Source organism: Thamnophis elegans, chromosome 8 (assembly GCF_009769535.1).
Source record: "Thamnophis elegans isolate rThaEle1 chromosome 8, rThaEle1.pri, whole genome shotgun sequence".
NCBI classification, from domain to species: domain Eukaryota; kingdom Metazoa; phylum Chordata; class Lepidosauria; order Squamata; family Colubridae; genus Thamnophis; species Thamnophis elegans.
Genome location: NC_045548.1, coordinates 56677510 through 56703296, shown reverse-complemented (window position 1 = coordinate 56703296; position 25787 = coordinate 56677510). Strand labels below are relative to the sequence as shown.

At 38.6% G+C, this 25787-nt stretch overlaps 1 protein-coding gene across 2 annotated transcripts in view; it reads left to right on the top strand.

Moving 5' to 3' along the window:
* The first annotated feature begins 226 nt into the window (after positions 1 to 226).
* The window catches only part of NCALD (neurocalcin delta), a 48779-nt gene continuing 23218 nt past the window's right edge, over positions 227 to 25787 (top strand). The window contains exon 1 of one of the 2 annotated variants that reach the window (XM_032223378.1): positions 227 to 690. The gene's annotated coding sequence lies outside the window, so the exon portion shown is untranslated. Of the gene's footprint in view, positions 691 to 1113; positions 1407 to 25787 lie in introns of those variants that run through there. The other variant, XM_032223380.1, reaches the window with a different exon arrangement.

Below are 25787 nucleotides of genomic sequence, written 5' to 3'. Positions count from 1 at the left end.
CACTGAAGAGTTGAACTGATGGATCATGACAGTTAAAATAATTAGTTAAAATATAATCCCCTGAGGCTTAAATCGGGATTCATTTATTTATTTTGAAGTTTTCTCTTCACTGGCCCACTGACAAAAGCAGACAAGCAAACAAAAAAAAAAGGGAGGGAGGGAGGGAAGGAAGTGGTAAAAATCATCCCGACTCGGGAATGCCTTGAGAAGAAATTAAGAAGTGGGGAGGGGGGGGCGCCAATGCCACATTCCTGCTCCCCAGTTTACACAACCCAAAAGGGTTGTGGGTGAGCAAGTCGGTCGTTATCTCTGCAGACCTTAATGAATTCACCGCCCCCTTTCAGCCCTCCCTCGCCCCCCTCCCTATTTTCCACAGGTCCGGGGACCCGGGTCAGCCCCAACCGCGCTCCAAACGTGCACAAATGACCTCTCGAAATTATCTCACAGCGCCGGGCTGCGGTTGCTACGACGACCAATGCTCTTTGGGTTCGCAGCGAGCCGTGTGACAGTGACATTGACGTCAGCCGGAGGCAGGCGGTGTGGCTGGAGTCTCCGGCGGAGCCCGAGCCGTATGTGAGAAATCTGCCGCGTCCGGGGCTGCTCGCTCGCTCGTTCCTGGCCGCCGCGCTTCCTCCGCCGAGCAGTCGGAGCATGGCGCATTAGAGAAGAATTGCATTTCTGCGGGGCGAGGTAAAGGCTGCCGGAGGGGGCTGCGGTTAGGCATTTCCACGGCTTTAGGACCATTGCTTTGCTTTGGGGGTTGTTGTTGTTTTGTGTTGCCTGCGGTGCAAAAGCGGCTCCTTTTTCCCGCCTCGCGTAGCTCACTTTTTCCTCCTGCCTCGCGTGGGCTTCTTTGAGGCGCGTTGCAACTTTCCCCTCCGGGGCAGAAGGCGAGTCGGGGGTCCCCCGAAAAGCGGGGCAGAAGCGGCGCGGCTCCTCCCCTGAGCTGAGCGCGGGCAGCGGCGGGGAGCAAAAGTTCAGGGCGGGCGAGGGAAATGCCAGGCAGCCACCGAGACTGGGCGGGACGCTGTCGGCAGGCGTGGGAGAACGTGTCGGGGACCGGAGTCCACGAAACGCGGCTTCTTGCCTTCCTTTGCTTCCCCTCCCCTTGGGCCAGGTTCAAAGAAGCACCTTACTGGGTCGCCTGATCCGATTAAAAGAACACGTTTGGCCCTTCTTAATTGCTACGAGCCGTGCTGGATTCCCACCGGATCGAAGTTGGGAGCATTGGGAATGGCATTGGCTTCCAGAGGAATTTCGACTGGCATCTCGGGTGGGGGCTCGAGGCTCCACGCACGAACTTGAAGGAAGCCCCATTCAACTTCCAAGTCGGGGCAAGTGGTGGGAAGCCACCGGCGTCTCTTGATTGCCGAGAAGGGAAGCCAATACGAATTCTGGGTTTCCTGGTATTAGCATTATTTTATATTAAAAACTAGCCTTTCGTTTTAGCAGGGAGGCATGTTGTTGTATGTAGTAAGAACGAGAGCCAGAAACAAACGGTTCCAAATCTGAGATATGCCAATAGAATAGTTAAATTGTGTGTTTTCAACTACCTTTCCATTCGCCCACTCCACTTGCAGCTTTCCTTTTAAACTTTCCTTCTGGGGGAAACAAATGACTTGCAGTAATGAAAAATAGGAGCTCTCATTTCAAAGATATTACTCCCAGTTGAAAAATAAAAACACTGCTTGCTTACTTGCTTCCTGTATGAGGGATAAAAAACAAACAATTCTCTGGAGTTCAGCGACCAATGAATTTAAATAAATAATGATTCATTGAGTTGTATTTGAATGAGAGTTAGCATGGATGCCTTCATGTAACATTAATTAGAGCGTTGCGATTCTTCCTTTTGTCTAATTAGAAATGTAGGAGCAATAACTGCAATATTGATATTTTTGAAAGGAACAGCATGACATTTGCTTCAGATCTGCATGCTGTTTTTAAAATATCTCTTTGAAACGCACCTATTTAATGAGTGACAAAAATGGCTTTGAAACTTACCAAGTACACCATAAAAGGGAAGTTTGGAAAAAGAATAACATATAATTGGTTTTGATATGGGGGTCTTAACATGTGGGATCATATTTGTACATTTTATGTTCATGAAGGGGAATATATACTTAGTTTCAGTTATTGTTTCCTAATAATTTGTGTTGCATTCCTGAACCTTTTAAGCAGCTTTTCAAAAATGTAATACTTGATGATTGCTTATCAGTAAAATACTAGGATCTGTCTCCTGCTTAATATATTGGCGGAGGTAAAAAGAGCCTTTTGAAACCTCACTTTTTGTATCAATCAGTTTTAATAAATTTGGTCTATTTTTGGAATGAGACCCCTGATAGATTTAACCTAATGATAACATGTGTTTTTGGATTAATAAAATTGCTAAAAGATGAAAGGAACCAAGCATTGCCTGACATTTAAAGATAATCTTGGGTGGGAGGGAGGTTGTATTGATGACAGGTATAGGATGCAACTCAGCAAAATGCTATTCTGCCCTAATTTTCTTAAGCAAAACTTTTGGAGAAAAGATAATTATGCAGCTGTTCCACTCAGCTGCATTCTTAAGTTTGTATATGTATAATCATGTAGCAACACTGACACACCAAATGTGTTGACAATTTCTTTAATGATTCATGGGTAGCTAAAATTGTAGTCTTTCCATTTTTTACTATGTCAGATAATAGAAGCAACAGTTTGCAGTGGTGATAAGACAGAGGTGAAGCAATTCCTGGATGAATGAGTAGATTGAAATTTTCAAAGCTGCTGCCAAAGCAGTGTTGAGTGGTTGGCAGAGTTGGTCTCCTGTGCATGCAATCATGTCTCCTTTGCTTTTGCAGCGATTGGTGCTCAATGGGTGGGGTTGGAAAAGGCATCTGAACTGAGTGACCCATCAGTGCACACTGTAACAAGAAGCTTTGTTCTCCACCCAGATGCAAACTACTTTGGAGTTTTTAAAGGACCCACCCAATTTCTATTGGGCAAACTGGATTCATGTATCTTGTAAAGCCATAAACTGTTGTTGTTGTTTTTCACTTTGATTTAGATTGGCGCATTTGGGAGCCATGGGGGTGGGGGGGGGGCAAGTAATCTCTTGTATGGGTTTTCTCAACATGCTGACTCATAAACCATGATTGCCAAACTATGATTGCTGGCTCAAACAACATTATACATTTTTAAAAGTGATTTTAAATGTAAATAGTATTTTAAAAGAAGTTGTTGTATTGCAGAGCAAAGCATCAACCCCGGAATCAATTTTAAGATTTGCGTTTTCCCAAATAACAGCCTTAGATGTTCATAGAAAATTAAAAAACTAGTTTTTTAAATTGTAATTTCTTTGTTTATATTCTGCCCACCTGCCTAGAATAGATAGAGGTAAGTGGGGTGTGGGTAAATAGTGTCCTTGGAGTTTAGAGACTGTAACAAAGAGCAACAGGTAGATTTTTTGTGATGCCATTCCACAGCCAATTTTTGATGGGGCATCTCCTCCCACAGCAGCCATTTTGTTGAGTTCCATTTCTAGATATTTTATGTGCTCGCTACCTCAAAAATGTTAGAGCTTTGCTGTACTTAGTTAGAAGTATTACATTTTTCTTTTTCACTTGTGTGGCTAAATTGCTGTAGGCAATATCAAGAAAGTTACATTTGATGAAGAAAAGTAGGCTATTTAAAAAAGGATCCATACTTTTCCCCAAATTGCATCTTCTCCTCCCAAGCCCCCAAGCCATTAAATTAAAATGGAACCTCTGTAGACCACTTGTAAAGCCAGGATTTGATTTAGAAACCAACCCTATGAGTAATAATACTGTAATACATATTGGTGAATGCACATTTGATCATACATTCTGAATCATGAGCAATCTCAGGTGGAAAAACGTTACTGGAAAACTGGGTTTCTTTGCTGTTTTTACTTGTTCCAGCACTTCAATAGGATTACATTCTTACTTCAGACTAAAGCAGTTATACATTCATATCACGCCTGAGGAGGAGAATATATACTAGGAAAACCAGCATATCCAATGCACAGGTTATTTGCTTATGACAAAATGACAGACCTGCCTGTAGCATTCCAGAAAACACAACAGTGCCTTTGTACCATTTAGAGATCATGCTAGCAGTGGAATCTCAGGTCACCCACACATGTGAGGAGCAAGAAGAAGACTCATGTTGACAGGGGTTGCCACTATTACACACCTTGACATCGCCATACAGCCATTGTGCCAGGTGATTAGCAGAATACGCAGAAAAAGAATGTACAAGTAATACTCATGTACTCATTGGAGTGCAAGAACCATTTTGTAAAGGATTTTTGCATCAAAGCAAATTTTCTTTGACATAACCAGGATAGGAAGGAGGCCCAAAGGTGCTTTTTCCAAGAGGCATCTGGACTTTCTGGTTTTCCTTTGAAGACATTTTGCCTCTCACCTGGGTGGGGGGGAGGTATACGGCATCATCTATCTCCAGTCTACAGCACAGTCCTTTCAATAGTTCCAAGAAGGCGCCACACAAATTTGCACCATTCTGGTGACCCTGATGACACAGATAAACAACTTGCTAAAAGGATGCAAATGTCCAGCTATCTGCAAGGAGTATAAACCCTTTCATTCCCCACCATCTGGTCAGAGCTGAAGAAGCTTCTTGGATGAAAAGTGAAATGTCTTCAAAGAAAAAACAGAAAGTCCATTCACCTCTTGAAAAATGCACCTTTGGGACAACCATGACCTAGATGACTGAGAATCTCTATAGACAGATAGGAAGGAGAGTTTTTTTTTCTTGAGTCAAAAAAACTAAAGAGATGGCCTGAAATGAACATAATAACAAAACCAAAATTTTTTGTTTATTTGTTGAAAATGGAAGGAACAACTCCACCCACCTTGTGCAGGTAATGTCAGTTAATAAAAAAAATAGAAACACTTAGTATTTAGACTGTAAATAGTACAGTTTTCTAATTCGTTGGTCACTTTAATAGTCTGGGATATGTGGGTCATTTGCTGTTCTCCCTATTCCAAGATCCAACTATGAATGCCAAGACCATGGGAAATGCAAGCAGAGATCTCTCAGGTAGGGTGGTTTAAATCTGAACCCGTGTTAGGAAGGAGCTCTAGGAGGACTGATCCTTTTTTGAATGAAACAGTTCTTTTTGGTTTGCTTTGTCCTCCCTGCAACTTGGGTGACAGATCACAGGATACTGCTCATACATCCTAGTGAAAGCAGCACTCTTGTGTATCTGACAGCCTTTACTCCATCATCTGGAACTGAGTAATTGTAAAAAATTACAGGGTCATTCTTTCCATTTTTGAAGCAAACAGAGCTGTGTCCGGAACACTGCTTTAGAGAGGTGAGAATTTATCAAATGGTGTTGTTGCTGTCTTACTGTGGCAAAGATTCTGTGACATATTACAGTAATATATTGTATAGGAGACTGGAGGCTAAAACATATAAAGAACGGTTGCTGGAATTGGGTATGTCTAGTTTAATGAAAAGAAGGACTAGGGGTGACATAATAGCGGTGTTGCTATATAATATGTTGCACAAAAAAGAGGGAGTCAAGTTATTCTCCAAAGCACTTGAGGGCAGGACAAGAAGCAATGGGTGGAAACTAATCAAGGAGAGAAGCAACCTAGAACTAAGGAGAAAGTTCCTGACAGCTACAACAATCAACCAGTGGAACAAATTGTGAATGCTCCAACACTGGAGGTTTTTAAGAGATTGGACAACCATTTGTCTGAAATGGTATAGGGTTTCCTGAGCAGTGGGACAGCAGGTTTCCTGAGCAGGGCATTGGACTAAAATACCTCCAAGGTCCCTTCCAACTCTGTTATTCTGTTATATCATGTACTCTTCATATTATAATAGTGAATTCATCGATAAACAATTACTATTGATAAGCATCAAACATAAGAGATCCCTCCCCCTTTCTTCCTTAAGCTTGTGCAGATAGACCTTGAGTTATGAATGTAATCTGTCTATTAAGGTTGCAAATCATAAGAGTCATGAAACGTGACAAACCCACTCATTGTTCACTGAGTGCATTTTTTTCTGAAAGCTGGGAATAAATGCTGGTAAAATGCATCCATGTGACTATGGGATACTGCAAGTGGCTGTAATGCGCCCAAATGATTGCAAAGATATGAAAACAATTAGAACTCTGGATCCGGGTCATAAATCCCCCTTTTTTTCAAATAGTAGTAACTTCAGATGGCTGTTTAAGTAAACGATTGTAAGTTGAGGACTACTTGTGTTTTTATTTTGCTTGTTTAATGTTTTACATTTCTTTTTTAAGATAAAAACTTTTTAAAGACAAAAATAAAGATGTTAACAAAAAAAAAATAGAGAAAAGGACATTATCCTCTCTTCATTTATGGCAAATTTAAAGAATCACATTTTCTTGAATATAAAGTATTTGGTACAGTTGATTGGGCTTTTATTTGTTTTGTGGATACTATATTTTTTTTACTTGCTTTAATATTTATATATGTTTGCTAGGAGGTGGTATATATGTCTCCTGAATAAATAAGTATACTAGAAATAAGTTGTGAGTATGTCAGTATTTATTTTGTGGCAGGGATACTATAGATACCATCTTATTATGTGGCTTTGACAGAATCACTGTTGATCCAACTTCTGATGTTGCTGCTGTAGGTATCCTGGGGGAAGTTGAATGAAAGGACCACAACATTTTTTCCATTCTGCAGTCTACTATCACTAGCAATTTTGTGGTCTAGATTATACTTGAGAAGTTAGCAAACATTTGCAGGAGAAAAAGAAAACATATACCGGTATCTTAATAATATAATAGCAATAACATCTAGCCCCTAATAAATATTTATTTATTTGTATCCCACCTTTATTATTTTTACAAATAAGGAAGTGAACTTATCCAACAAAACCTCTTCCTCCTATTTGCCCCACAACAACTCTTTGAGGTGGATTGGACTGAGAGAGTGTGACTGGCCTAAAGTCACCTAGTTGACTTTCATGGCTAAGGTAGGACTTGAATTCACAATTCCCTGCCTTCTAGGCTGGTGATTTAACAACTAGATCAAACTGGCTCTCCTATATTGAAATAAAAGTCAATATTCCACATTTCATCACAGTATTGTACTAGTAGGAAACAAAACAAAACAAAAGAAAGTAATGTTAAATACATAAATTATGTTTAACCTAACTATGAAGAAAAGAAGTAACACACATATGTAACACAGAGGAAAGAAATTTTGAAGGTCATTTTCCAGGATTTTGACTTCTATTTTAATGAAATATCTTGCTTGAGAAAGCTTCCTTTGGGAAATGCTATATCCCATAGTGCTTGAACTCTAGTTTCTAATTATATTTCCATAACATTTTTATGACTAATGCACAAATATGGAGCCAAGAATAATTTAAACATCTTAAAATAATCAATATTAGGCAAATTCTGAGATTTTGAGCATATTCTAGGATTAAAACCCTATAGTCCAAACATGCAATGAGAAACATGTTATCTTAGTAAAGTCTTGAGTAAGTTATATAAATATACATTTAAATGGGATATGTATATCGTGTTGTTGCTATCATATCTAAAGACATTGGAAAGCAATGTTTTAAGTAAGTGTCAAAAGATGTTAAAACCCTATGATGCAACCAATGTGTGTGTATCAGGTGCTAGTCCATTTTTCTTTTGTTGTTGTTGTGTTATGTTACTGGACTTGGTCAGTAGCTTATTGAAATCCATTATGAACAATAATGCTGCTTGAAAGTTACAAAAAACTTTCCTAAACAGCAAGTGTGTAATCTTCGTTGAGTTTCAGGTTTAGAAATAACTCAGTGAAATCTTTTGGGAATGTTTAAAATAGCATTTGTTCTTGGCTAAAGAAACAGTGAACTTTTAAGCATAATAACTCTAGCAGGTGTTGAAGAATCAAGTAGCTATCTTTAAGAGTTGCCTGCTTTTTTAAAAAAAATGTTGGAATGTGAAAGAAAACAAAATTAACTATCATTATGTTGAATAATTTAATTGGACATAGATAACAGATGGATATTTGGGTTATTAGGATTTCTTTCTCTGTTTTTTAGCTACAAAGGTTGTGGCATGAAAATAATTAAGCTAATTTTAGCAGGAGTTTAGCTTTAGGGTTTTTTTTTTAGAAAATGATGTTTTAGACATTTCAGATGATGTCAATGAGGTTTTCTGGTTCAAAAAAAAAATTAATAGGAAGTCTTGTCAGATAAAATATTCAAGCAGTTCCGTGCTATTGGGGAAAAAAAATTACACGACACCAGTCTCATTTATGCCTTTGAACTGCACTATCCCTTTACACACTATGTTAACATTAGTAGAGCTAAATAGTTTAATTAGAGCAATTGGTAAAGTTAAGATACTGATTCAAACAAGTGCTCCAACTTTGGGAAGTTATTACAAATAATGTTGGCCTTGCTAATCAATTCTCACTGATATTTGCTCTTGGAGTCTTTTCTTTTGAGAGAGAAGCATTTGGAATTTTATTTTTCTTTATGCAACTGACTTAAGTCCCATTCAAACAACTTTGCAATTTCTTCCAAAGCAGCTGATTTTGATTGTCAAACTGGCTTGATTTCATTCTATGGCAACCGATCACACAAATACATCCATTATATTTTATTTCAGATATTTCGAACTGACCATTGCCTCTAAGCGCTCCTTCCATTCATTGCAGAATAATCTCTTCCTTTAGGTTTGCAAATTATTTAAAAAAAAGAAAGATGCATCAATAAAGCCTAGAGCAGTATTTTCAAACTTGATAACTTTAACACATGCGGACTTAAATTCCCTTAATTCTCCATGCAGACTGGGGAGTTCTGGAAATTGATCCAAGTACCTTAAAAGGAAGGATATGAGTTGTTCATGAGGTTATAGCAATGAATTATAAATCTGAACACTTCCTAGTTGGCCAGAGAGTCAAGTAATATGTACATTGTTTATCCAAGGATATTAAGAGTTTCGTTCTGCTAACTTCCCAGAGCAATTGTCATGGGAAGAGGAAGACCAACTTGGCTCCCTCATCAGCTGACAGGAAGCTGTTGGAGAAAGTATATTTTGCTCCCTTTGCCAGATAAATAAGTTATTGATTATAATCCTGATGCTACAGCTTGAAACAACAGTACACATTAGTTCTGTTCATCAGTCATTATGGGTAATCCTTAACTTAAAGGCATGCATTTAGTGGTATTCAAAGTTATGATGCTGCTGAAGAAGTGGCTCATGGTCAGTCCTTGTACTTATGACCATCACAGAGTCTCTGTGGTCACATGATCCAAATTCAGGCCCTTGGCAACTGGCATGGCCTTCTCATGACTGCAGTGCCCCAAGATCATGTGATTGCCATTTGCAACCTTCCCAAATGGCACCCGATGAGCAAAGTCAATGGTGGAAGCTATTGAATTCTCTTAATGATCACATGCTTCACTTAACTGCAGTGATTCATTTAATGACTATGGCAAAAAAAGGCTGTAAAATTGGGAATGTCTGATTTTACAATTATCTTGTTTATCAACAAAAGTTCCAGTCCCAATTGTGGTTGTAAATCAAGGACTATCTGTATCAATTCTGGCTACATCTGCTAATGAAAGGAGCAAGACACACAAATGGCTATTCAAGGTGGAGAATCGGTCAGAAGTGTCCAGCTTAATACTCACTAGGATTGTGCAGATTTTTGCAAGGATTCTTCACTTTGACAACAGTTAGTGAAACTTTTCCTCAAAGCTTCTTCATGGAGCAACATGGTCTCCTCACTTCTTAGGATGAAAATAAGCAGCAGGGTTGCCTTATTCTGCTCTTCCTTCCACATTAGATGACTTAAAGTTCTCCTCTGCAGTTTTGGAAACTGAAAGAAAACATGTTCCATATATTACTTAGAAAATGCAAAAAGTCTATTTTTACTTTTGTAAAGAGTGGAAAATGGAAAGAGAACGCTATTGAACAAAACTCTTTATCACCTCTTTTGAGACTCCTCTGGGCTTCTGCACAGTGTTTTTCAAGTTTGAAAAGATAACAGCGTTCCGTGCGCCTTCGGCATTTAGTCATGCCAGCCACATGACCACCGAGATGTCTTCGGACAGCGCTGGTTGTTCGGCTTTGAAATGGAGATGAGCACCGCCCCCGAGAGTCAGGAATGACTAGCATATATGTGCGAGGGGAACCTTTACCTTTTAAAGACAATATTCATTAAATGTTCTCTTAATGTCATCTAAAAGGTAATAAGATATCAAATGTAAATAACCTTTATTTAAAAAGCTACAGCTACTATTTCTCTAGTCAAGTCCAATCTAATCTTCAAAACCCAAAGATAAAAGTTGATTCTTTTCTTTATCCTGTAAGAAATCTCTCAATCTCAGTGTCCTTTCTAGAAGGCAGAGATGTACCGGTATCTACATAGTGGTCCTTCCTTCTCAGAAATGGGCAGGCTCCATTATGGTCCTAAGTTGACTACCTGAAATTGGGAATATAAATGATAACACCAGTTCTTTCACCTAGTTTGTTAGCATTATTAAATGATGTGAATCTGCTTTCTTTTTGAAACATATTGTGTTCTTTGTGATTTCAGTGTAAATATATAAAAAGCAGTATTGTTCATTTTGCTTGAGAACAGTTTCTTTATTATTACCCTGCTGTGTACAAAGATTTCATTGAACAAATCCACTTATTTATCATGTTAACATCCTACTGCAAAAGAACGAAGGATTCCAGAAATATGAGAAGAGGCAGTTAAGTGGTATCACATTTTTTTCCTTTAGAATTTTTTTTTTTACAGAGCAGAGTATCTTTTAACATTCATTCATCACAGGTGTTTCATTCCACAGCAGCAAAGATTCAGTTCTACCTAGTCCATTGCATCGATACAAAAAAAAAATCCATTTACTGTAGACTCACATAGAGTTGGATTATAATCCTGTAAATAGAATTTACTTCTGAGTAAATATGTATAGGACTAAATTTTTAATATAGTAAAAAGATCAATGCATTTTAACTCATGCTTTGTGTTGATAGTGCTTCTCCAATATCAGTATTTTTGTCCACAACATATACTATATTGCCAAAAGTATTCGCTCACCCATCCAAATAATCAGAATCAGATGTTCCATTCACTTCCAGGGCCACAGGTGTATAAAATCAAGTACCTAGGCATGCAGAACTGTTTTTACAAACATTTATGAAAGAATGGGTCGCTCTCGGGAGCTCAGTGAATTCCAGCGTAGAACTGTGATAGGATGCCATCTTTGCAACAAATCCAGTTGTGAAATTTCCTTGTCCCTAAATATTTCATAGTCAACTGTCAGCTGTATTATAAGAACGTGGAAGGGCTTGGGAACGACAGCAACTCATCCCCGAAGTGGTAGGCCACGTAAACTCGTCCAACATCAGTGTATGTGAGTGACCTCACAAATGTGCTTCTGGAAGAATGGTCAAAAATTCCCATAAACACACTCCTGAACCTTGTGGACAGCCTTCCTAGAAGAGTTGAAGGGTGGACCAACGTCATATTGAACCCTATGAATTAGGAATGGGATGTCACAGTAAGTTCACATGCGAGTAAAGGCAGGTGAGCGAATACTTTTGGCAAAATAGTGTATATTCACATCAATGGGTAGTGAAATTGGCGAATTATGGGCTCACCCAACCCACATTTCTCCTTGTTTTAATTGGAAGGGTCCATTTTCGTCCATCATGTCTGATTCCCTGCTCAATCTGGAATCCAAAGTGAAGCATTCTCAGCAAAACATAAAATAAGATAGACTTGCAAATACTGAAGAAATATTGACTTAAATATAAGAAAACAAGGCAAGCTGGGCTGATTTGAGCAAAGCTTTGTAATTGAAATTGTAATTAAAATTTGAAATTCATTCCCAGAAGATATGGTGATGGTTACCAATGAATTTCAAATTTGGCTTGAGTTGAGTTGAAAACAGCTATGAAAACAGCTGTGCTAGAAGTTTTTTTCAAGAGGCAACTTGGACTTTCTGGTTTTTCCTTGAAGACATTTCGCTTCTCATCCAAGAAGCTTCTTCAGCTCTGACTGGATGGTGGGGAATGGAAGGATTTATACTCCTTGCAGACAGCTATACATTTGCACTCGTTAAGCAGGTTGTTTATCTATGTCATGAGGGTCACCTGAGTGGTGCAAATTTGTGTGGAGCCACCTTGGAACTGTTGAAAGGATTGTGTTGCAGATTGGAAATAGATGATGTTGTATACCTCCCCTCAGATGAGAAGTGAAACTTTTTCAAAGAAAAACCAGAAAGTCCAGATGCCTCTTGAAAAAAGCACCTTTGGGTCTCCTTCCTATCCTGGTTATGTCAAAGAAAATTTGCTTTGATGCAAAAATCCTTTATAAAATGGTTCTTGCACTCCAATGAGTACATGAGTATTACTTGTACAGACTCACATTTTTTCCCTGCGTATTCTGCTAATAACCTGGTAGCTCTGAGAAGCGTCACCTGGCACAATGGCTGTATGGCGATGTCAAGGTTTGTAATAGTGGCAACCCCTGACAACATGAGTTTTCTTCTTGCTCCTCATATGTGTGGATGACCTGAGATTCCACTGTCTGGTCATCGACTAGTAACCACTGATAAATGCCCTTCTCCGTGAATTTGCCTAGGTCTCATTTAAAACCACCTGAATTGGTGGGCATGTCACCCCATTGGATGGTGGTGAATTCCATAGTTTTGTCTTGGTTTTAAGAACAAAATCTTTGTTACTTAAAAAGTTCCCATTACTGAGAAACTATAAAGCATTTGTTTGTTTGTTTCTAACTATGTTGGGGAAGGAATGGAAAGGACATAATAATAGTTCTAAATTTGTAATTTAAATGAAACAATATGAAATTGCTAGAAAATTACCCTTACAAAATCAGATAAAGTTGCTTATCAAGTTTAGCGGAATAGTAAGTTACAACTTAATTTATAAGGAGACAGAAGAATGAAAAGATTGGGAACAGAGTGTACTAAAACTGAAAACTAGACTAACTGATATTGTTTTATTGTCAAATTTATCATTGTCATATATTTCCAGAATATTGTTTTCATCTCTGTAGTTACTTCAAAGAGAGGAGCATTGATAGCAGGGACAAAATGTCATTAGTGTTGTTTTTTTAAAGTTGAGATTCAGGACTTTTCAAATATACTAAAAAGGTAAAGTCTACCTTACATTGAACTCAACTCTTTTTAACTTTATGGACACATCTGTGCAGCCATGTAGAAGTGGTTTTTTACTGAGTTCTTCTAAAATGCTTTTTTGACTTCTCAGTTTAGCTTGTAGCTATAATTTGGAATCTCTTCCCTCCTGCACTTCCTGGTGCCCTCCAGAGCTGTTTTATGAAGTCTCTGAATGTACAGTAGCAGGTTATTCTTGGTGCAGAGTTCTACTTCTATATTGCCTAGCAACTAGCTGGAAGTATAGAAGTTTATACTGTAACATGCTTCTTGTGTGATTCAAGAAAAACAACCTTACACATCCTGCTTTTATGATACTGTGTATTATACTGAATATATCACTCATAATTTCTGAATAAACTGCTTGTCTTCTGCATCAAACCCTTCCCGACCTCTTCTTCCACAGCACGGCTTTGAAACCGTTGAACCTGTTTTGAATGCTGAAAACCATCTGCCCCGCTACCAAGTGGAAAGTTTGAAGAAGCTGATCAGATAGAGAAAATGATTTTGACAAGTGGACAGATAAGAAAGAAAGTGAAAAACGCAGGCATAAGAAAACAGAATGGAAACTTGATGAGAATGTTAAGAGGTAGAAATGAAAATTTCTTTGCATTTTGAGGGAGAAAAGGAGCATGCGTAACACTTTATTTGCTAAAAGCTGTGGGAATAAAGACGTCATATAGAAAATTGTATTTGTGCCTAGCTTTTTCCTGATGCATTCGTCCTTCTGTGTCCATATTTGTATAAAAGGAAAATTCTTAAAATAAGAACAGTTATAACATGTACTTCTTATATGCTGAAAAAAGGAATGTTATATATCAGCGTTCCCCACCTTTTTGGCTTTGTGGATGGGGTGGGGGGACGAGGGGATGGGTCTACATGAGTGGCAGGGGTGTGTGCATGCACTCTAGACGTGGGATTCACTTACCTTCCCTACCAATTTGCAAATGTGAGTGCACACGCCTTGTCTGTGCATGCGCACAGTGTTTGTGTATTACCTCGGAGTGGGTGGGTGGAGCCTCTCACAGCTGCCGCTACTGGTTCGCCCGAACTGGAGAGAACCAGCTGAATACCACCTCTGATGCACATGCAGCTCTATTTGCACTCACCCGCTGCTCGAGCAAGTGGAGCTGTGCAAGCTTGCCTGCCACTTCCATGGCCCAGTTCCCAATGGGCAACGGCCCGGGGTTTGGGGACCCCTGTTAGCTATGATTTCAACGTTTTGGGGGAATTGTTGTGTGATTAAAATATAGGACTGGGTTATGTCAGCCAGGCTTTCCAATCTACCTGCATCCTTTCTCAAAGGTGCTTTTTTCCAAAAGGCAACTGAACCTTCTTTTTCCCCCCTTTGAATATGTTTTGCTTCTCATCCAAGAAGCCTCATCATCTGTAGTAAAGGTAACAGTCCTAACTGCAGTTCTTCACCCAAGAAACTTCTTCAGTTCTAACTGATTGGTGGGAAATTCCTTATCAGTCAGAATTGAAGATGCTTTTTGGATGAGAACCGAAATGTCTGTAGAGATTCTTAGTCAACCAGATCATGGTTGTCCCAAAGGTGCTTTTTCAGAAGGCAACTGGACTTTCTGGTTTTTTTCTTTTTCTTTTTTTTGCTTCCACGAGAAGTGAAATGTTTCCAAAGGGGGGAAAAAAACAAAACAAAATCTAGTTGCCTTTTGGGGGAAACAAACCACCTTTGGGACAACCGTGACCTGGATGATTAAGAACCTCCATAGAACTGCATCCTTTCCATGCATCCCTTATCTACGTTTCGAAAAATAGAGATGCAGTGAAATGTAGCTCATCACCTGTAGTAAAGGTAACATTTTCCCTATTCAGTCATGTCTGACTCTAGGATGCCTGGCCGAAGGAGTCATCATTGGCTAAAGACATTACCATGGTTCATGTGGCCAGCATGGCTGTAGGCCAAAGGTGCACAGTATTCTATTACCTTTCCACTGAAGTGTTACCTATTAATTTACTTGCATTTACATGCTTTCAAACTGCTAGATGGGCCGCAGGACCTCGAACCTTTCCAGCTGACAAGCTCAATGTCTTTAACTACTGAGCCATCACGCCTTCTCCTTGTAGTATTATAGAAATTCTAATGTTAAAGGCAAATTAAATTAGAAGGGAAGAAAGAAAAATGTATCACATGCAGCATTTCAGAAAGCGAATGCGTAATATTGTGAAATTCTTATCAAACACAATAGAGATCATATAAATATGAAACTGGAGAAACTCAAAATAACATCTACTTCTGCACCTATAAAGGTTTTCTCGGCATCCGCCCAAGGAAGGGGTCCTGAATTCCATCTTTCTTGAATTAAAACAATAACTTCAATCATTAAAACATTGCAAATCCAAGCCGAGTAGGATACATAATAGTTGGAAAAACAAACTGTAATGGACAGATCAAGATAGCAGTTACTGTAAGATCTTTGCCTATTTGGGATTGAAATATAAGCCTCATTAAAACTGGGATGAAAAGTCAAATTAGAAAAAAATTCAGAGTATGCCTCCTGTAAAATCACCCAGCGCAATTAAAAAGATCTGCGTGAATCATTGTTTCCATTTGGATAATTGAGATGAACTAGATGTGATATCCATATTGATTTGGATGATCTAAATTGAGCCAATTAGATTCTGATTTGTGTAGTTAAAATGCATGTGTAAAACACATCTGAATTGTTGCGTTAGTTCAACTCAGTTACTACCCAGGACACAAAAGCAAACCAGAAATTGCGTTGCAGTCATAGTTTTGAAGCAATAAAGGTAGTTGGATACAATACAATCAATGACTAGGTGCTCCTCGATTTATAACCAGACACATAGCGGCCTTTCAAAGTTATGATGGACTTTCCTGGGGTACTTACAAACAAGTCCTGCCCCTCCCCATATTCATATTACCGCATGTTGGATGCAATTTCCCACTGTCACATGATTGCATTTTACAACTGCGTGGCCAAAAAGCGGCATTTGCTTCTGGTTTTCAGCAAAACTGGACCATAGTTGGTTCACTTAATGACTCAGGTGTTTGCTTTATGGTCACAAATATTTGCTTAACAATCATCACAAATAGATTGTAAAATCAGGTCGGTCACGTTGGATGAGCTGATTTATAACCATCGCAATTTGCTTTGTTTGTTTGTATGCCACTTTTATTATTTTTACAAATAAGGCAGTGAACATATTCAACATACCTTCCTCCTCCCATTTCCCCACAACAGCCCTGTGAGGTAGGATGGGCTGAGAGAGAGAGAGTTTAGTTTAGTTAGTTTAGTTTAGTTTAGTTTATTAAATTTCTATGCCACCCTTTCCCCCCGAAGGGGACTCAGGGCAGCTCACAACTCGAACCGGGGAGGGGGATACAGACAAAAGATTTAAAAACAACAACATAACAATATATAATTTAAAACTCACAACAGTCATACCATTCGAGACGGGGGCAACAGCTCTTTAGCCCCAGGCCTGTCGGAACAACCAGGTTTTGAGGGCTTTGCGGAAGGCCTGGAGGGTGGTGAGGGTTCGAATCTCCACGGGGAGTTCGTTCCAGAGGGTCGGAGCAGCCACAGAGAAGGCTCTCCTCCGGGTAGTCGCCAGTCGACACTGGCCGGCAGATGGGATTCGGAGGAGGCCTAATCTGTGGGATCTAATCGGTCTAGTGGAGGTAATTGGCAGCAGGCGGTCTCTCAAGTACCCAGGTCCAATACCATGAAGGGCTTTATAAGTGACGACTAGCGCCTTGAAGCGTATCCGGAGACCAATAGGCAGCCAGTGCAGCTCACGGAGGATAGGTGTTACGTGGGTGAACCGAGGTATGCCCACGATCGCTTGCGCGGCTAGTAGTCTGCAGTAGTCCAGTCTAGAGGTCACGAGAGAGAGAGAGAGAGGGAGAGGGAGAGGGAGAGAGAGAGGGAGACTTAACTAAAGTCAGCCAACTGGTTTTCATAGGCAAATATTAGTTTCTTGCTGTGAAGTGAAGCCAACCTTAGGATCCTTGATGATGAGCTTACAATGAGATGAGATGGCCCAACACTGGGTATTTTGAGATGGTCACTCGTGCGTTATTCTCAATTGGACAATGAGAGCGCGGCCTTCCCGAGCTCTGTTTTCACTGACAGAGGGTTGCAGGAGGCCGTAGCAACTAAAAATAGAGCCCGGGAGACTGTTTTCGCTGGAAGAGTGCTCGGGCCACTACAGGCACCCCTGACATGAGTGACGCTGACCTGGCCATGCCCACCCTGGCCTCCCAAGGTGAAACACAACCCTGATGCAGCCCTCAATGAAATTGACACTCTGCACTAGACTAAACTGGCTTGCCTGTCAGTCCTTCTGATCTTCCAAATTTTCCCTTATTTCCTCCTTGCCACTATCAGCGGCCTTGTCTTTTTTTCCCATTGTCTGTACTCAGGATAATCTCTGCCAAGAACAAGCATGTTTTGGTCCATAGTGCATCAAAGACATTTGTCTTGTGTTTGCACCTTATATATTTTGCTGGGATATGGTCCATCCAAAAGTGCTTATTGTGTGCATAGCATGACCTGCATAAAATGTTTTATATATCCTTATTACAGTATTTCATATCAAAAACAGTTACTGTATTTTTCGGAGTATAAGACACATCTTTTTCCCTCAAAAAAGAGGGTGAAAATCTGGGTGTGTCTTATACACTGAATACAGCATTTTTGGCTTCCCGAAACCCCACCCCCTTTGCAAAAATGGCAGTGCATAGTTTTTAGGAGGCTTCCAGAGTGCTCCTGGGGGCTGGAGAGGGCAAAAATGAGTGAAAAATGGGCCGTTGTTTGCTCGTTTTTGCCCCCCAACCCCCAGGAGCACTTTATAAGCCCCCTAAAGGCTCTGCATGCCCTTTTTTTTGACAAAAAACTGGCCCATCTTTGGGAGGTCTGCAGAGTGCAAAAACTTTTTTTAAAAATTTGCCTCTTCAAAATCATGGCGCATCTTATGCTCCTAAAAATACGGTATATTAATCCTTTCCAATATGAAAAAAGCCTACTGTCTCCCTTTTCATCTTTTAATTAATTATTGATCATACAATAATTGCGCTGCCCAGAGTCATTGTGAATTGGGCAGGCATATAAAGCTATTTAATAAATAAAATAATAATAAAAATTAAAAGTAAAATAAAATAATACAATACAACAAATACAAAAAAAAGATATACCCAGGGTCTATTTAAAATATATATATTTAAACTGTTGTCAGACAAGATTGTATGATGTATAGGAGCATGGACTGAATTAGCAATACAGTAGTGCCTATGTTACAGATTTTAAAGGTACTGTAAATACAAATGAATGAGATACAAGGAATCTAGACGAAAATAAATTCTTTGAAGTGGGCAAATATATTCATGTTATGAAGGAGAAAAGGAATAAACATTTTGTTTAATTAAATTTGCTCTTAAATCTGGAAAAAGAATGTGAATCTAAGTACAGTTTGAGAAGGAGAATTACAATTCAAGATTTAATTCAAATCCTTACCATTCCTTACGTTCTCCACAGACATAATATGCAACATTGAAAATGTTTACAGGGTCTTTGGAGAAATGAGAACAAGGTAAAGAGAGAAGAGCTACATTTTCTTTCAAACTGCCTTATCATTGTGCATTCCATTGCACTGACCCTGTTTGTTTATTTAATGAAATATTTTAGAGTGCATTTTCTTAAAAAAAAAACAAAAAAAAACCCTCCACCGCAGAAAATTCAGCTAATTGCAAATGCAAGACGTAATTGGTGAACTTGGACAATATTACACTATCATATTCAGTTGTTAAATAGGATGCCTTTTCCTGTGTTAAGATATATTCCTAAATAAGTTTAGCTTTCTAAATTTCTACCATTTAAGTTTGGCTTTAAATCAGATCAATTTTAAATGTTTGGATTGATTTAAAGAGATCCTTTTCAAATAATTATACTTGTTTGCCGCTTTGCATTGAATGTTTTCTATGCCTCAATAAATAATATGTAGCATACGAAGTATTCAATGCCTTTATCTTGTAGTAAAACCTTAGTAACTATATTATCAGTTTCTGTTCAGATAGAACAGAATTTTAATTAATTGGATGTCTATGGATCCAGAAAGTTTACCATTTATGCTCCATTATTCATTTATTGACAGACTTTTGAGATAGAAACCAATACCACAAAAATTACAGGAATGTTTGTAATTCCCATACTGGCTGGGAATTCTGGGAATTGAAGTCCACCAGTCTTAAAATACCCAAGACTGATAATTGCTGCCAAAGCACATAATAATAGAAACTTGAAAAATCCTGCAGAAGTTTCTCCTTGCCCACTCTTTTACTGAACAGATTTGTTTTTCCATCCTTGACATCTCCTGCATTTTATCATCTAGGTTATTTTAGCAATCCTTTCCACTTATTTCTAATATCTCTATGTTCTTTAACCAATTATCACTCTTAAAAAGAATGTCCAATTACCCAATTGGTTAGGCTTTCCTGGGGAGGACCTCCATTGGCAACATTTTAACTTGACTTACTTTCTTTGTGTCCTTGCTAGCATTCTGAAACAAATCTTAGAACATAGGACTTGTATACTGTGCTTACTATTCTTCTGAAAGATTTGTCCTACCTGTTTGGTAATGTTATACTGTATATACTCGAGTATAAGCCTAGTTTTTCAGCCCACTTTTTGGGCTGAAAAAAGCCGCCTCGGCTTATACTCGAGTCAGTGAAAAATTTGCCCGAAATGGAGGAGAAAAAGGGGCGGGGCCATGCCGCTGGGTGACACTCGTGAATGGCCCAGTGCCCCTGTGAGTTTCCCCTCCCTCTGTGTCAGTTTGCCGCGCAGCGCGCACCGCACCATCCCCCCTCCTCACGTTCTAATGTAATGCAGGGCTGTCTTACGATTCCCCTTCCTCCCCCTCCTGCCGCTCTGCAACGATGTCCCACCTCCTCCTTGTTATGGCAAGCAGCCACATAGCGATGTCCCACCTCCTCTGGTACAGTGATCCAATGATAGGAATCACTGTGCCGTGTGTCATAGGAGGCGGGACATCGCTCCCGCGGCTGCACGGGACATCATCATCACAGCGGGACATCAGCATCATGAGGTGAGTGAAGTATTTCATTGAATACACCGCTAGTTTACTGTTTTTCTTTGAAATAAATATTCAAAAACATTATTGGTATCTATTTTTATTTTTGAAATTTACCGGTAGCTGCTGCATTTCCCACCCTAGGCTTATACTCGAGTCAATAACTTTTCCAGTTTTTTGTGGTAAAATTAGGTGCCTCGGCTTATATTCGGGTCGGCCTATACTCGAGTATATACGGTATTTAATATTTTTTCCATCTGATTATCTGAAAGAGACTTACTTCAACAGGAATATAATTTACCAACACCATCTAAATCCTTCTTTACTTTTTTAAAAGTGTCATTGGTCATTTTCTCATCTTCCAATACGAAGATCAGATTTATGATATTAATATTTTATTAGAATATTAGCACTATGACAATTCAATCATTTAAAGCACTTGCACATCCATGCTACTTGATTTTGTTTATGTTTTGTTAACTTTTGTTTCCCCCCAAGTTTTAACACTGCATCTCTTATCACCACCTCTTGATTTAGTTAGAAAGCTTTCTTTCTAATGGTATTGCAATAACACTTAGACTTATATACCTCTGCAAAGCTTTATAACGTTCTGTGAGCAGTTTACAAATGTCAGTATATTGCCCCCAACAATCTGGGATCTCGTTTTACCAACCTTGAAAGGATGGAAGGCAAGTCAACCTTGAGCTGGTCTGGATCAAACTCCTGACTGTGGGCAGACTTAGCCTGCAATACTGCATTCTAACCACTGCAATATCATGGCTCCTTGTATCAGTTTTATACATAGCTATAGGCTGCTCATTTTCTTCAGTGAAAATAAGTACGTAAAATTTATCCATCATCACATTCTCTTTATTTTCCTTTAATATTCCTTATTTTCATAGATAAATTAGATGTTTTTGTGCCATAAACCTAATAATGAAAATAAACTGGCACAATACAGAATGCCTGTTCAGTAATACTATACTGAGTTGAAAGATTACTGCAGCTACTTCAGATAAAATTTTGGATTCTTTGTATAATGAAAAGGGTAGATAGTATTTTGTGATTCTCCGTTGGCTCTTCCTTGGCTGGCTAATAGCTATTATTTCTTTCTCCTAAAAGCTGCAGGTTATTTATCTAGTGATGACCTCTGAAGAAAGATTTTTGGCAAATTTCAAATATTTTGAAGCTTTAGTAAGCTTAATCCTTTCTTTTTTCCTTCTCCAAATAAAAAAGAGAAAAAAATTAGTGTCTGTGATCTGGATGATGAAATGAGGTTCTTATTTAAATCTGAAAGTTTGAGGGGAGGAAGGACTTTTAAAAACATTAAATATTATATTGAAGGCAGAACTGTGAGAAATAATTTCAGTGTCTTTTATAGTTAGGAGGTTTAAATTCTAATTATTTCAAGCATTATGCTTCTTTCTGCTATTGAAATCAGTAGGATTCAGAGGGATTAAGTTTGGATTCTAACTATTGCTTTAATGTACTTAGCTGAGGGATTACTTGGAATGATCCTGAGGTTAGTCCTAAAGCTGCTTTGGTTACTGATAGCTGGCTGAATTCTGAAATCATCTTAAAACCTAGTTTTATTAAAAAGTCATTGAAAGCTTAACTTATAAGAATAAAGCATATAACGAAAGAGTGAAAAAGAAGAAGACAGAACAAAACAATGTTTAAATACATTTAAACCTGGTTTTATTAAAAAGTAATTGAAAGCTTAACTTATAAGAATAAAGCATATAACGAAAGAGTGAAAAAGAAGAAGACAGAACAAAACAATGTTTAAATACATTTCTAGGATTCGATGGATATTGTTGACAATTAGGCAAGTCTACAAGAGAGGAAGAAAGCTGATTTGTAAATGGATCGTTATTTTTGCAAATTTGATTATGAGATGAATTTATAAAATTAAAACTTTTTCCATTGCCTGCTAATGAAGAATGAATATTTTACTGATTGTTTGAAATGATAGTAATTGGAGCCATGATGGTGCAGTGGTTAGAATGCAGTAATGCAAACTAACTCATTGCTCACTGCCAGGAATTCGATTCTCATCGGCTCAAGGTTGACTCAGCTTTCCATCCTTCTGAGGTTGGTAAAACAAGGAACCAGATTGTTGGGGGCAATATGCTGACTCTGTAAACCGCTTAGAGAGGGCTATAAAGCACTATGAAGTGGTATGTAAGTCCAAGTGCTATTGCTATTTCTTACTACAAATGCAAATTACTGGACATTTTGCCTATTTTTCTTTATGAGAGATTGGTCCATCAATTCCCTAGTGTTTATCTGGGCTGATATTTCTGATTCCCTAGTAACTTATTCCAAACACCTGGGCTGTGATGCCTTCCTTATACTTTAAAGGACATTTATTTATCTATTTATTTACAGGGATAGCTCGGATCTGCTAACCTATCAATACTAAGATGCACCTTGAATTGTATCTGGTGTCTGGCAATCAGTGCAGCTTTTTAAAGATATTAGGTGGGTGCCTCAATGGGTACTCATTACAAACCAAAGTGCTATATTTTGGACAAACTACCACTTCTAAATGCTCATCAAGAGCAGCCTCATTTAAACCAGATATTATGAAAGTTAGACTTACCATTAAGTTCTTCATTTTTTATTTGTTCACAAGAACAAGAAATGTTCAGCTTCAACTTTATTTGTAATAAAGCGCTATTTATCATCAGGTTTATTTATGTCTATTTCTCAGAATGCAGTGAGAGGTGGGTTAGTATATGTAAAAGTTAAATATTATATGTGTACAGCTACCTTGATGATCTTGATTTCCCTAATGAAGTGGACTATGAACCATCAAAACATATGCAATGAAAAATTTATTTCTATTTAGTAAGCAGCAAGACTTATTGTGTAAAAACTGGCCAGTTATAAGAGTTCTTTTTAATGAATAATAGTTGTTGGAGGCAAAAATCAGATTAAAACCGACACTGATTAAAATTCCCATACTCTTTATTTTCTCAAACTAAATACTCTCCTAGGATGGGTTAAAACAAATCATATTAAACAAGGGATGTGCCAACCACTTGAAGATAGTTATGTCATGCAAAGGAATATATTTTGCATCTCAGCCTCTCTAACAAAATAGCTAAAAACCTTTTTGGATAGATGGTTCCTGCTTGGGTCAATTCTTTTTCTAAGAGATCACTGACTGTAATAGGAATGTTGAGATCTTAAGGTCAGCAGGAGATTCTACCTTAAAGATGACATCACTTTCTCAGGCTTGTTTGTCATGCACAAGATGGAGGACACTATGTGACACCCCCAAATTCTGGAATGCATCTGTTGGAACTTGTACTCAACCCCTTGTCTACTCTTTGATCTTTTGGGAAGAGCCGCCTTTCCTCTTCATGAGACCTTTTCAATTTAAAATAGTTCATGAGGATTTATCTGTTTTTCTAAGGTTTTTAGTATTGTGGTTTTCATTTTTTAAAATTCTGTTCCAAGGAATACCATTTAGGCAGAAAAATAGAATGAAACATAGTAAAAATAAATGAGAAAGAATAAATGCAGTTATTCTATATTTTCTTCTGTAAATGCATTTACTGTGGCAAGATGGAGTGAAGAAGCAGAGAAATTCAGAACAGGGAGAAGACAATGTCTACGGAGCCCTTTTAAAATGAGTCTGGGTAATTGCTTGATATACTGTAAAAGCGCCATTCCGTTTAAATCCAGCTTTGCAGACTGTGTGTAGAGTAGTCTTTTTCTGTCTCTTGTTTGCAAGATACAAACACAGCTGGTCCTTTTATTTCCTGCTATGCTGGAGTAGCGGAAAGGGGAAAGGCAGTTAATAACTCTGCAACAGACATCACCACTCCAAAGTGACTCTTATTTTTAGAACAAAAAAAAAAAACCAAAACCCAGGAGAAACTTGGTTCAAAGTTTCTTAGCGCATACCAGGTTTCTCTCGTCTTTCTCACAAAACTAAGCCAGTCTTGGGTCTTTTAAATTTCCTAACATCTGGATTGTAGCCTAGTCTGAATCTGTGTATGTACATGAACATTCCTGAGAGTGGGAAAGTAATTTGAGCAAGGATTAGTGAAACAGGCTTATAGCTTTCAGAAGAAAGAAGGTTCATTTGAGGAAATACGTGTTAGGGTGGGCAAAGTCCACCACGTACGGTACCCCACCAGAACGAAGTCAGGAACAAGTGCTCAGGGACTCCAGTCCTGCAAATACAGGTACCCTGAAGCAGGAATCTTATAAATGAAGAGCAAGCAGAGTGGAAGACCAAGAGAGGACATTACTATAGAATAAATCCTGCACTTTTTATCTACACAGTGATGTCCCTTGTGCTCATTAGGCAGTGAATATTGATTTTTAATTGCTTGAGACCAGAATGTGAAGAAATAAGTGCAATCTACAGCTAAAACAATTATACTGAAAAAAAATGATCCAATCTATCCTTCCGTCCCGATGGAAAGAGTTCATATTTCGTTCTATTATAACAATTGTATCACTTTCAGCTTCTACATCAATAAATCTGGTGACCTAATTTTTCAGCTTTGGTTCAACAGCTGGAGGGAGGGCTGTAGTTTTTCTGATATCAGAGATTTGAAGTCAACAGTAAACTCAGTTTTCCCTAAAATATCTGTTACTAAATTCCTTTTTTGCAATTAGAAAAGGGGAGCTGATCTGATCCAAATTTAGTAGAGTTGCAGTAGCATCTTTCCACCTAATCATCTCTTCTGATTGTTGATAGTTGTGAAAGTAAAATGCAAAGAGAGAGAGAAAGAGTGGTTCCAATCAAATATAAGATTCAGTCCAAACATTTATATTTTTCTTTTTAGATTTAGAAAACATGCCTCCTCGCCTTGTGTTATTCTCTTACTTTCCTTTAAATACATAGAAGAGTTAAATAGCAAAATACTCCTGTGATTTATTTTAGCTTTGGCTGACGAAGTAGCAGCTCATGGTTTTGTTAAACTCGGGCTTTTCCCACACTAACCTGAGATCTTTTAACTGGGATATTTTAGGTTGAACTTTCAACCTCCTGAGAAATTGGATATTGAATTAATATGTACCCTGCAGTTACATATCTAGTTTACATTTTAAGTATTTACAGACATGCTGAGGTGTAGCAATTCACAGAAAGCTTGAAGCATATGAAGAAGAAACCTCTCTTCTTAAAATCATAGGGTTGGAAGCAGTGGTGGGATTCAATAATTTTTACTACCAGTTCTGTGGGCATGGCTTGGTGGGGGCGTGGCTTGGTGGGTGTGGCAGGGGAAGGATACTGTGACATCTCCATTCTTTCCGCACTCCAGGGGAAGGTTACTGCAAAATCCCCATTCCCTATCAGTCAGCTGGGACTCGGGAGGCAGAGAATAGATGGTTGGGGCTAGTCAGAGGTGGTATTTACCGGTTCTCCGAACTACTTAAAGATTCCGCTAGCGGTTCTCTAGAGCTGGTCAGAACCTGCTGAAGATCACCTCTGATTGGAAGGAACTTTGGAGGTCTTTCTATCTAACCCCTTGCCCAACACAGGAGGCATTCCATCCTGGACTGTCCAATCTTTT